Genomic DNA, 12,987 nt, shown 5'->3' with positions numbered 1-12,987 from the left:
GATACTCTCAAAGCCCTTGAGATATATAAGATCTCTCCTGTCATCTCCAAATTCTTACAAGGTAGCATGGCCAAGTGGAATACATGTCTCCTTCTAAACTTTAGTAATGGCATGAGCCAAATTAACATCAACATCAAACGAAGAATTTTTCAAGGTGACTCCCATACTCCATTATTCTTTTGCATTGCACTGATCCCAGTCTCAAACGAACTAAATAACCCCAGGTATGAACTCAAAGTTTACAATACGACAATAAAACCATCTGTTTTATATGGACGATCTGAAGCTGTCTGCTAGAAATGACGAAGAGCCAGTAGGGCTGCTAACAACTTTTAAAGAATTCGGTAATGACATCGGGGTGGATTTTGGCCTTGATAAGTGTGCTAAGGCAACTTTCGTAAGAGGCAAGCTCAGGAAAAAAAGTATCCATTAAATTAGATACCAACACTACCATCAATGAGCTTGACCCACAAAAAAATTACAAATACCCGGGGATAAACGGAGATAGCATACAACATGCTACCATGAAGGAAAAAATAAGAAATGAATATTACAGACGAATAAGACTCATACTAAAAATTGAACTCAAGTCTAAAAATCGCATCGAAGCCATTAACACATTGGCACTTCCAGTAGTCCAATATAGTTTGAACATCATTAACTGGAATCTTACAGATCTCCAACGCCTGGACAGGAAGACAAGAAAACTACTAACTTCTAAGAACATGCACCACCCAAAAGCAGATGTTGATCCTCTGTACCTACCCAGAAGTAATGGGCGGGGAAGAGGAATGATGCAGGTAGAACTGTGCTATGAAGCTTCCACAATAGCAATGAACCGGTACTTATCCAGTACAGGGTACAGGACGCAGCGACTTGTGTGCAAACAAGAAAGCAGCAAAAAAATCACATTCTATTGTCAAGGAAGCTTGCAAATTCGCAAAGGAACTTGGCATTAATCCTGAAATATTTGAAGAACCTGAAACCACTGCCACAAAACAAGCAAAATGGATGAATCAGACTGCAAAAAAGAACAGGCAGAAACAAATTGAGGAGCGGTGGAGTAAGAAGCTTCTGTATGGACAGTATATACTTCGAAGTCGAAATGCTGATGTAGATCAAGCAACAACCCATCACTGGCTGAGAAGTTCAGGACTGAAAGTAGAGACTGAAGGTTTCATATTGGCGGCAAAGCTTTCTCACAAAAAAATACCAGGCTAACCTTCTTCAAAAGAGTTCTGACCCTAAATGCAGATTCTGCGACATATTTGACGAAACAATAGACCATCTCGTCTCGGAATGTCCTGTGCTGACACCAAACGAATACAAAAATCGCCACGATTGGGTAGGATAGTATTTACATTGGAAAATATGTAAACACTACGAAATCAGCACTCCTGCTTACTGGTATGAACATCATCCTGAACTAGTCGTTGAAGGTAAAAATGTCACTAACCTCTGGGATTTTCCAATCAACACTAACAGAACGAACCAGGCTAATCGACCAGACATAATCATTAAAGACAGGGAAGAAAATACTTGCGGACTAATGAATGTAAGTGTTCCCACCTATAAAAATATATCTGTCAAGGAATTTGACAAACTAAGTAAATATAAGAACCTGAAAATTGAAATACAAAAGATGGGGCATCTTAAAACGAGAACTGTTCCTGTTATTGTAAGTGCCATAGGTATGATAAAAAAGGGATGTCAGAAACATCTAGATAAGATCCCAGGAGAACCTTGTCTCAATGTTTCAGAGAAATCCAAAAGATTGTACTGACAAGTACTGCCCACATCCTTTGAAAAACCTTATCAATTTAAATGTCTGTGTTGTATTACGTGGAGATATTTCGCTACTTCCCCTCCCCAAGCTTTCAGTCATACTGTAACATTTCTTATCCTCGCCCCAGGACACTGGGTGTGTCTCGGCAAGTGACTGTAACAAACATGCAGATTAAAAGTAAAAATAATAAAAATAACAATAATAGTAACAACAACAACAACAACAATAATGATCCTTTGTACTGGAGGCACTAGGCCTCAAATTTGTGGGGAGGGGACTAGTCGATTACATCGACCCCCAGTGTTTCACTGGTACTTAACGAAAGGATGAAAGGCAAAGTCGACCTCGGCGGAATTTTAACTCAGAACGTAGCGACGGGCGATATGCCACTAAGCATTTCGTCCAGCATGCTAACGACTCTGCCAGCTCGCTGCTTTCTTAATAATAATAATAATAATAATAATAATAATAATAATAATAATAATAATAATAATAATAATAATAGGAAAACAAGAAAAATAATGACAGGATATAGGATGCACCACCCAAAATCTGACATAGAAAGGCTATATATACAACGCACAGAAGGTGGCAGGGGTTTTATACAGCTAGAAAACTATTATAAAATAACCACCATAGGACTGCAAATTTGTTGAGCGTATGTAAAATGATAATAATTATTATTGGGGAATAAATATATTGAGAGGATAGAAAAGACATCGAAAGCTCATTAACTTTGCAATCCCCAATGATAGTGAGTAGAGACAGGCGTAGGAGTGGCTGTGTGGTAAGTAGCTTGCTTACCAACCACATGGTTCTGGGTTCATTCCCACTGCGTGGCACCTTGGACAAGTGTCTTCTACCATAGCCTCGGGTCGACCAAAGCCTTGTGAGTGGATTTGGTAGGTGGAAACTGAAAGAAGCCCATCGTATATATGTATATATATATATATATATATATATATATATATATATGTATGTATGTATGTATGTATGTATGTGTGTGTATATGTTTGTGTGTCTGTGTTTGCCCCCCCCCCCCCCCCGACATCGCAATAAAACTACTGAACAATAATAATAATAATAATAATAATAATAATAATAATAGTAATGCCAATCTAGATTTTATTTGACAGATTTCAAAAATTTCCAATTGTACACAATAAGAAATAAATGTCTCGGATAATTGAGAGTGTTTTGTGTGGTGGAGTATGTGTGTCTGTGTGACTGACAGGTGAACAGACAAACAAGCTATTGTATGTGTGCGCGTGTGTGTGTGTGTGTGTGTGTGTAAAGCACACACACACACACACACACACTGAAGAGGAAGAAAAGAGGGAGGAGATAGTGTTTGGGTTATTATTTGTTTTTATATTTATTTAGTTATCTCCAATAATGGTTGGCTGGGTGAAAGAAACCCAATACAGGGTGTGTAGATGTGTGTGCGCGTATGTACGTGAGACGGGGTGCGGATGCGCAAGCGTTTGTGTGTGCGTGTGTGTGTGTGGTACAAAGCAATATTAAGTGTTTCTTTATATATATATATATATATATATATATATATATATATATATATATATATATATCAGGTTTAATATAGGACAGTGCATGGGTTTTTTTCTTTTTCCTTTTCTTTCAGCTACATTTGAAATTTGATCTTTAGTCAATGCAGTCATCGAATCTTTCGATCTTAAGAACAACAACATTATTCATAAACAACAGCGACAACATCAACAATGGTGATGGTGTAACAGGTCTTCCGGAGTTAGAACTGTTGCCAAAAAGGCAGTATGAAGACTGAGAAAGGAATTGGTAGAGTACGTCCAATGAAGGCCATTGTAGCGTTATAGAGTACCATGCAGTGCACCTCTACGTGGCGGTTCAACTTGTTAGAAGTAATAGCAAATTACACTCTATTGTATTAATACCAAAAGACACATTGGATAATGTAATCGTCGGATAATGTAATCGTCGGATAATGTAATCGTCGGATAATGTAATCGTCGGATAATGTAATCGTCGGATAATGTAGTCCGAGATAGACAATGACTGAAAGATAAGATCGGATGGTCACGGTTGAATTGTCTTAGATATAATCTGTTCAATCAGTTGACCGTCAAACGAACACCAACAACAATACTCTGCATTATACTGTAAAACGTTATTGCATTACACAACCGTGCAAGCATGAACTCTTGCACACACACACACACACACACACACATATATGCACATATATACATACACACACACGCATACACATACACACACACAGCGGTGCACATGTACAAATACACCCCTTGAAATAGTTTAATATCTCTATTCTATAAAAGACTTAATAATACCTACAGCGACAATAAATGTGTCAACAGCAGCAGCAGCAGCAGAAGCAGCAGCGGCAGTAATTGCAACAACAGCAGCGACATGAAGACAGGTCAACAGCAGCGACATGAAGACAGGTCAACAGCAGCGACATGAAGACAGGTCAACAGCAGCGACATGAATGGCAAGTAAAGAAGACTTGAGTTGAAACAGAACAAGAAAGACAACGAATGCAAATAAAAAGTTATGTATGTACAAACATAATCTAAAGAAAGACTTGAAAAGCATTGATATGCTTCACTGATCGAAAGAATTATCAGGAAACTCTCAATGAAAGCGCATAGGTGGTTACGCATTCTCGGATAGGACTTTACCTGACAAAACAGGAGAAACGAAAGAAAAAGTCAGAAAAAAAAAGCAGACATCAAAACAGGTTTGTGCAACAATCTTGGATTTTGTTTTTTTTTTTGTTTTTTCTTTCTTTTCAATTAGGTCGCAATCTTAAAACGAGACTAATTATGTCATTCTTAAATTTGTGTTTGATTGTTTGTTTGCTTGTTTGTTTGCTTGTTTGTTTGTTGAGGTGATTTAATGGTAATAGACATGAAGAGTAGATTATTCCTACATTACAATTTTGATATTTTCCATAATTTCAATTAATCCGACTTATTAGCGCTAACGCGGAGGCGCGTGGCTTAGTGGTTAGGGTGTCAGCACCCTGATCCTAAGATTGTGGTTTCGATTCCTGGACCGGGCGCCGCGTTGTGTTCTTGAGTAAAACACTTCATTTCACGTTGCTCCAATCCACTCAGCTGGCAAAAATGAGTAACGCCGCGATGGACCGGAGTCCCGTCCAGCGGGGGAACACATACGCCATTGAAACCGGGCCCATGAGCCTGGCTAGGCTTTGAAAGGGTGCATTTATTTATTTATTTATTTTTTAGAGTTATCACTTTGATTAGCTGTTCCAAAAAGTATACACATTCATATGCATGGATACATAAACTGGACTGCGGCCAAGCTGGGGCACCGATTTGAGGAATTTTACACAAATGGATCGACCCCAGTACATTTTTTAAAGCCTCTTACTTATTCGAAATTCTTACATTCTCTCAATTTCCTGCAACTCAGACTGCATCTTGGTCCCAGCAGACGACCAAAAATTGGCCGAGACCATTTCTGAATCAATAGCAGCATCTGATAGATTTGTTGTTGTTTGTTCCTTCTCGAGCCATGCGTGATTCATAAGGACCAGTTTCCTCGGTTTCATTGGCGTATAGGTTCCCCACCTGGACGGGACGCCGGTCCGTTGCAGGTGAGCTGCAAGATGCAGGGAGAAAGAGTGAGAGAAAGTTGTGACGAAAGAGTCAGCAAAGGTTCACCATTACCTTCTGTCGGAAGGCTGCGTAGAGCTTAGGTGTTTCGCTCAATAACACACACATCGCCCTGTCTGAAATTCGAACCCGCAATCCCTCGACCGCGAGTCCGCTGCTCTAACCACTAGGCCTTATGCTTCCACGATGTTATGCTATTTTTAAGTCAAGTTTTGCGGTGACGTGGTCTATTCAAGTAGAGAGTTGAAGTATTTTTTTTCCTCGGTTCAATGTATTACAATATATATATACTGAAACTGAAAGAAGCCTGTCGTATGTGTATATGTGTATATGGGTGGGTGGGTGGGGTGTTTGTCCCTCCACCACCACTTGGCAACCGATGTTGGTGTGTTTACGTCCCCGTAACTTAACGGTTCGGCAAAAAAAACCTAAAGAATAAATACCAAGCTTACAAAGAATGAGTCCTGGGTTCGATTTGTTCGACTAAAGGCGGTGCTCCAGCATTGCCGCAGTCAAATGACTGAAACAAGTAAACGAATATATATATATAAATTTGAATACTATGCATATTTGAATACTATGCAAATATTCTTTTAAAAAACGTTTCTTTTAATTTATCCAAAATTTAATTGTTTTCCATTCTTACAGTTGAAAAAGTCTCAATGACTGAAACCGGTACTAAAATGTTTTTTATAAAATTATTTTGGCATTTTCTACCTTGACTCTTTCGACACACAAGCACACACATACATATATACAACAAGCTTCTTTCAGTTTCCGTCTACCAAGTCTACTCATGAGGTGTTGGTCGGCCCGAGGCTATAGTAGAAGACACTTGCACAGATTGCCACGCAGTGGGGCTGAACCTGGAACCATGTAGCTTAGAATAAAGCTCCTTACCACACAGCCACGCTTGTATATACCATTCAGACTTGTATTTATCATGCAAAACGCCCCTCCGAGGAATTTCGACTTCACCATACACCTAGCATTCAGTAAACGTCTCCATATATATATACATATACAGTCATGGCCAAAAGTTTGGAGCCTATATATATTTCACGTACGAAACCCTCGGCCCTTTAAGCATTAAATTGTTTCTGCTTAATAGTAATGTGTGTGTGTGTGTGTGTGTTAAAAAGATTTTTTGCAAAGAATTCTTCATATAGTCACGATATTCTTTCAAATACTAAATCGGTGAGCTGGCAGAAACGTTAGCACGCCCGGCGAAATGTTTAGCGGTATTTAGTCTGCCGTTACGTTCTGAGTTCAAATTCCGCTGAGTTTGACTTTGCTTTTCATCCTTTCGGGGTCGATAAATTAAGTACCAGTTACGCACTGGAGTCGATGTAATCGACTTAACCCCTTTGTCTATTCTTGTTTGTCCCCTCTATGTTTAGCCCCTTGTGGGCAGTAAAGAAATAAGAAACGTTAGCACGCCGGGCGAAATGCTGAGCGGTATTTCGTCTGTCTTTACGTTCTGAGTTCAAACTCCGCCGAGTTCGATGTAATCGACTTAATCTCTTTGTCTGTCCTTGTTTGTCCCCTCTGTGTTTAGCCCCTTATGGGCAATAAAGAAATAAGAAACATTAGCTTGCTGGGCGAAATACTTAGCGGTATTTCGTCTGTCTTTACGTTGAGTTCAAATTCCGGCGAGGTCGACTTCGCCTTTTATCCTTTTGGGATAGTTGCGTACTGGGGTCGATCTAATCGACTTAATCCCCTCCCAAAGATTTCGGGCCTTGTGCCTAAAGTAGAAAAGAATATTCTTTCAAATATTCATACATTTGCGCAGGCGTGGCTGTGTGGTAAGAAGTTTGTTTCCCACTTAGTTTGAGGTTCGTTCCAACTGAGTGGCACCTTTATGGAAGTGTCTTCTACTATAGCTCCGGGGCGACCAAAGCCTTGTGAGCGGATTTGGTAGACGGAAACTGAAAGAAGCGTATCGCATGTATGTGTATGTGGGGGGGGGGGGGGTCTTTGTGTTTGTATTTCTCCCCCGCTACTGCTTAACAATCAGTGTAGGTTTGGTTACGCCGTTACGCAGCGGTTCGGCAAAACAGACCGATAGAATAATTAACTACTGGGTTCGATTATTCGTTTTTCACCAGCTGAGTGGAGTGGAGTGGAGTGGAGCATTGTAAAAAGAAGTGTTTTGCTCAAGAACACAACGCTTCGCCCGGTCCAAGATTGGAAGGAAACCACAAAAAACATCTTTAAATGATTATTCCGGAGCATATTCACCATCGACTTCAATTACTGCTTCCCATTTGCTTGGCAGACGGTCAGACCGTCATTAAAAATGTTTTTGTTCAATATTGTTATTGTTTTTGTCGAATAAAATTTGTTGAAAAAAAGCCGCAATGATTATGCACCAACCCAATAGACAGCTCTGTAACCCCTTATAGAATACCCCAGCAAAATCAACTAGATAAATTTGAGGCCAAAATACTGGGTCCTTCAGGGTGGACACACTCTAAGGTCAAGAGATAACTGAAGATGCAGAGAATTAGTATTTAGTAGATAGATAGATAGATAGATAGATAGATAGATAGATAGATAGATAGATAGATAGGAAAATGTAAGATCCAAGGATCAAGGTGTAGGAAGTTAATGAGCTTCAAGCAATCCGTAGAAAATATTTAAAAAATAACAACTTTCAGGAACAATAATGGTTTATCGACGTAGAAGATTGTGAATTTTTCCCGCCTCAAAGTACGATAAACTGATAAACGTTAATTTTATAGTTCATGGTTAGCAACAGAAGTTGTTGTATATGCGAATAGACACCCAAAAATTAGGAAATGAATGAAATAAAATTCAGGCTACATATGTTTCATAACGGAACCTATTAAATTAAGCAGCTGGAAATTGTATGGAATCCCGTCGAATGATTAATGCCCGTTGCGGTATGTTAAATTAAATCCGATGGCCGGATAATTAATAAATTATCCAAGCGAGGGGTAGACCGCAAGCTACACTTCAGGCCAAAGTTACCATGACTATATGAAGTCTTGTTAGGGATTCTTCATACCATAATTTCTGGATATATATATCCAACATTATGAAAACTTCCAAATTTTGTCACAAGGCCCGCAACTTTAGGGAAGGGATAAGTCGATTTAGTCGATCCTAGTATTCAACTGGTACTTTATTTTATCGACTCTGAGAGGATGAATGGCAAATTCGATCTCTGCGGAATTTGAACTTAGAACGTAAACAGCCGGAAGAAATGCCACTAACCATTTTATCCGCACCGTTAACGATTCGGCCAGCTTTGACAGGCAGTGGGGTAGAAAGTACCCTTTTCAATGCCTTCGAGACTGCAACGGAGATAGGGAGAAGAAATAACATCTCATGGGTTACTGTTGTGGAAATACGTATTTCAAGACACCGATGTTTTCGGAGCCAAGACCTACCTGTGTGAATTCTTGCTGCTGAGTGGATTCTGCAAAAGACACTCAAGAACCATGTAGTCATGTTAAACCGGTCATCGGATTTAATTTAACATACTGCAGTAGGTATTAACCATTCGACGGGCTTCCATACAATTTCCAGCTGCTTAATTTAATTCACAACGTATTAATCATTCAAACGATATCGTTGGAAAAACTTTCCTAAATGCTTAGGATCGAACCCCGAACCACGTTTTGCGATACGACAACTTTATTGATTGCTACAGAACCGAACACAGGAAGGAGTGACGCGAGAAGAGACGGGTGTGTCGAATGGTATGCTACTACTTCGTTCAAAGGAGCAGACGACTTGACAATAGCGATAGAAAAGGTAAAGAGAGACATGTCAGCGCGTCTGCGAAATAAAGGTTTTAGAATAACGATGAGGAACAGTCGGATGGCTATGCTTTGGATGAAGGGAAACATATTTGTGTGGCAACGTCCCATCATGGGGCTTACCTGTACTTTGTAAAAGCTCAATAATAAATCATACCCGTAGCATTTTATGTTTCTACCCTTTGTCGGAAACTGTGTGCGTGCGTGTTTGTGTGTGTATGTGTGTTTGAGTGAGAGAGAGAGAGAGAGAGAGAGAGAGAGAGAGAGAGAGAGAAAGAGAGAGAGAGAGGGAGAGAGAGAGAGAGAGAGAGAGAGTAGATGATCTATAGAGAACCTACAGATTTCAGAGAGAGACAGTACCTTTGATGGGGGTCCTGCTAATTTCTTTTCTTCGTCCGCTACCGGCTCCCTCCTGGTACTCAGCCCTCGTCTGTACTTCGATAAACTGCTTGTGAATAGCGGGGCATTTGTAGACCGGCTAAACCAGTTTGAGGCAAAGCGCAATTTTTTAAATTGCAAAACTTCCTTTAGGGCATGTCATCCTACGCATGAGAAAACTGGATTTTCGGAGGATTGTCAGAGGAAACTTAAGCATAAGGAGTCAAGATTCAGTGAGGAGGCTGGCGATATCCAGCAACACAGTTGTAAGATGCCTACTTACCCCAGAGCACGGCGAGACACATAGATAGATAGATAGATAGATAGATAGATAGATAGATAGATAGATTGATTGATTGATAGATAGATAGATAGATAGATAGATAGATAGATAGATAGATAGATAGATAGATAACTTTCTTTTATTAGCCACACAGGGCTGCACACAGAGGGGACAAATACAACTGTAGAGCTTTTCTTTAAAAAAAAAAATTTTTTAATCCGATCAAAAGGGATCGGTAGGGGCAAAAAAAAGGGGGGGGTATCGTATATCACAGAAAATGTCAATTGTGTAAAATGGGGTAACATTAGGTTTATCCATGGAGAGAAAAGCCTACGAAAAAGACCATGGTAACCTCGATTTATAGGATCATGCTCAAAGAGGTATCGTCACTCGCACGCACCATCTTTGCTACATTCACCCACCTTTTAATGAAACTTTCACGAGACAAAAACTGTCTCTCTATTCTCACCTTCCTTTTCAAGTGATACTTGAAAAAGTTGATGAGCGATTGGCCAGAGAGGTAAGTTTTCGTCTCTAATCCTTTCGCTTGGGTCCACCACACACATTCTTTCACCATGGCCACCAGTATGATGAACACTGCCTTGCCTTCCCTGTTGAGGGACGGTGGTGGAGCAATTTGCACAATAGACTCGGCTGACAAGCGGACTCGTCCCACACGTGACAGCAGCCGTTCGGCATAAGCCCACAGGTCGGGAATCTTTGGACACTGCACGAGTGCGTGCAGAACTGTTTCGTCGCTCTGACCGCATCTCGGGCAGGTCGGTCCGGTGTGTCTCGAACCGTGCCTGTAAAGCTTATCCCGAACGGGTAATGCTTCTCGATAGCACTGCCAGGCCAGGGATCTCTGGTGGTTGTCCATAGGTCTCGGACCGAAAGTTCTCCTGAACAGGCGGGTCAGGTGTTCCTCGTCGACGCCCAGATTCTGCCCGAGATCGTCGTCGCACCTCCCCTCCACTAATCCTCTATAGAACGCTTTTGTGGAATCAAAGTTGCACAAGATTGGTCCCGGACGGCAGAGTTGCTTGAGAGCAACGCGACACTCGCAGTGCCATTCGCCGAGCCTAGGTCTCTGTTTAATCCACGACTGCAGTTCGGCTAAGGAGACGAGCTGCGGGAAAGCGCGCCGCACAAACGACGACCACACCCGTTCACCGTCGTCTAGGAAGCGCCGGAGATGTCGCACTCTCAGCGCATGTCTGCGCATCATCAACCACGGCATACCCATTTAGCGGCTGTTGACAGCAAATGGATCGCCTAACCATCGGAACGCTTCCCTTCCGCAAGAAGCGGAAGAGTATGCGTTCCAGTTTGGTGATGGTAGGGTCGGGACAAGGCACGACAGTCAGACGGTATTCGATGACGGATGCAATGTACGCGTTCGCCACCCCCGCCCGACCTTTTAGGGATAGCTTCCTCTCGACCCATTGCCGGGTGAGAGTGACCACCCTAGTCGTTATTTCGCCCCAGTTCTTCTCCATTTAGAGGTCCGGACCGAACCAGACTCCGAGCAATTTAACCGGCCCGTCGGTCCAGCGTCCCACAGTGGAGACGCTGTTAGACGGCATGGGCTTGCTTCTCCAGATACCGAGCCGCAAGCCGACTGACTTATCCCGGTTAATTTTTGCTCCCGTTACCGCTTCGTATTCTTTTAGTCTCTCGCCGACCAGCTCGATGTGCTTTTGGCTCGACACTATGACGGTGACGTCGTCCGCGTATGCAGACACGCTCGTCCCACATCCCAGCTCTCGTGGGATGACCCTCAGCGTCGCCAGCTTCCGCAGTAAAGGCTCAAGAGTCAATACATACAGAAGGGCCGAGAGGGGGCATCCTTGACGAACCGAACGCATGATGCCGAAAGGTCTGGATAGATGACCGTTTACGCGAACTACCGAGCGGATGCCGCTGTATAAGGCAGCGATCCAACCGCGGAAGACGGGACCGAAACCAGCCGCTATGAGGACGGCTTCCAAGTAGTGATGGTCTACCCTATCGAAAGCTTTTGATTGATCCAAATTGATCAGCGCCCCACCCATGCCAGGTTCCTTAACTACCCTATCCATGATGTAGCGGATCAGATGAAGGTTGTCATGGATACTCCTACCCGGCACGGCGCACGTCTGCGCCCTGTCGACTAGTTTCTCGATGACAAGCGCCAACCTCTCGGCTAACACTTTGGCCAAAATTTTCAAATCTGCGTTGAGCAGAGTGATGGGCCGAAAATTATCTATGATGTTCCCCTTGTTTGGGTCTTTCTTTAGTAGTGCCACTGCTCCTCGCTTTACAAAGACGGGGATGCTCCCGTTTTGCTGCCAGTTGCAGTAGACAGCTGCCAAGACGCCTCCAAACAAGTCTGGCATATGACAATAAAGTTCGTAGGGCAGACCATCCAAGCCTGGCGACTTGTCTCCCTTACAGCCTGCCATCGCATCCCGTACGTTTGCGGCTGTGATGGGTCTTTCACAGCACTCCGCCTCTCTTGCTGAGAGTCGTGGCAGGCCATGCAGGTAGGCACTAAAGTCTACTCTGCGTTCTGATCCACCAGTTGTCCCGAACAGTCGGGCAAAGTGCTGTTGAAAGGCCTCGCACATCCTTTCAGGCTCGAGTAATTCGCCCCCTTCTTCATCTGTCAGAGACCTAATGGTGGCTCTGTTGCTTCGTTGCGCCTCCGCTACTCGGGCCTCTCGGGCCGCTCCAACTCCCTCGTCCCTCAGAGCACGCATCCTAGCTCTGACAATGCATCCTTCGTGTTTGGCGTTGAAATGTGAGAGAGTGGGGGAGCGAGAAAAAGAAAAAAAGGAAGGAAGTAAGAGAGGGACGAAAAGATAGAGTAAGAGTAGTTCAAAATTTAGATACATACTTACTATAAGGTGAGCACAAGTGTGTACGTACGCCGCTATATGTATATATAAATATAAAACAATGGAATAAAAACGCAATAGAGGACAATAGAACATTCGGACGCAGACGATACAAAGGCGGAAAAGAGAAATAGCAATTAGAATGACAGGCAAACAAAATATGGGTCATTTATAGTATGTATGTATGTATGTATGTATGTATGTGTGTGTGTGT

The 12,987-nt window shown here is 42.4% G+C and overlaps 1 protein-coding gene across 6 annotated transcripts in view; it reads left to right on the top strand.

Annotated features, from left to right (window-relative positions):
• Positions 1-3,383: 3,383 nt before the first annotated feature.
• The window catches only part of LOC106881921 (ETS homologous factor-like), a 46,910-nt gene continuing 37,306 nt past the window's right edge, over positions 3,384-12,987 (top strand). For 3 of the 6 annotated variants that reach the window (XR_016242503.1, XM_089354681.1, XM_089354684.1), the window contains exon 1: positions 3,387-4,541. The gene's annotated coding sequence lies outside the window, so the exon portion shown is untranslated. Of the gene's footprint in view, positions 4,542-12,987 lie in introns of all 6 variants that reach the window. The other 3 variants (XM_089354683.1, XM_089354682.1, XM_089354685.1) reach the window with 2 other exon arrangements.

Source organism: Octopus bimaculoides, chromosome 7 (genome assembly GCF_046866305.1).
Source record: "Octopus bimaculoides isolate indiv1 chromosome 7, ASM4686630v1, whole genome shotgun sequence".
Taxonomy (NCBI): domain Eukaryota; kingdom Metazoa; phylum Mollusca; class Cephalopoda; order Octopoda; family Octopodidae; genus Octopus; species Octopus bimaculoides.
Note: the sequence above shows the minus strand (reverse complement) of the source record. Positions and strands in the feature narration are given on the sequence as shown.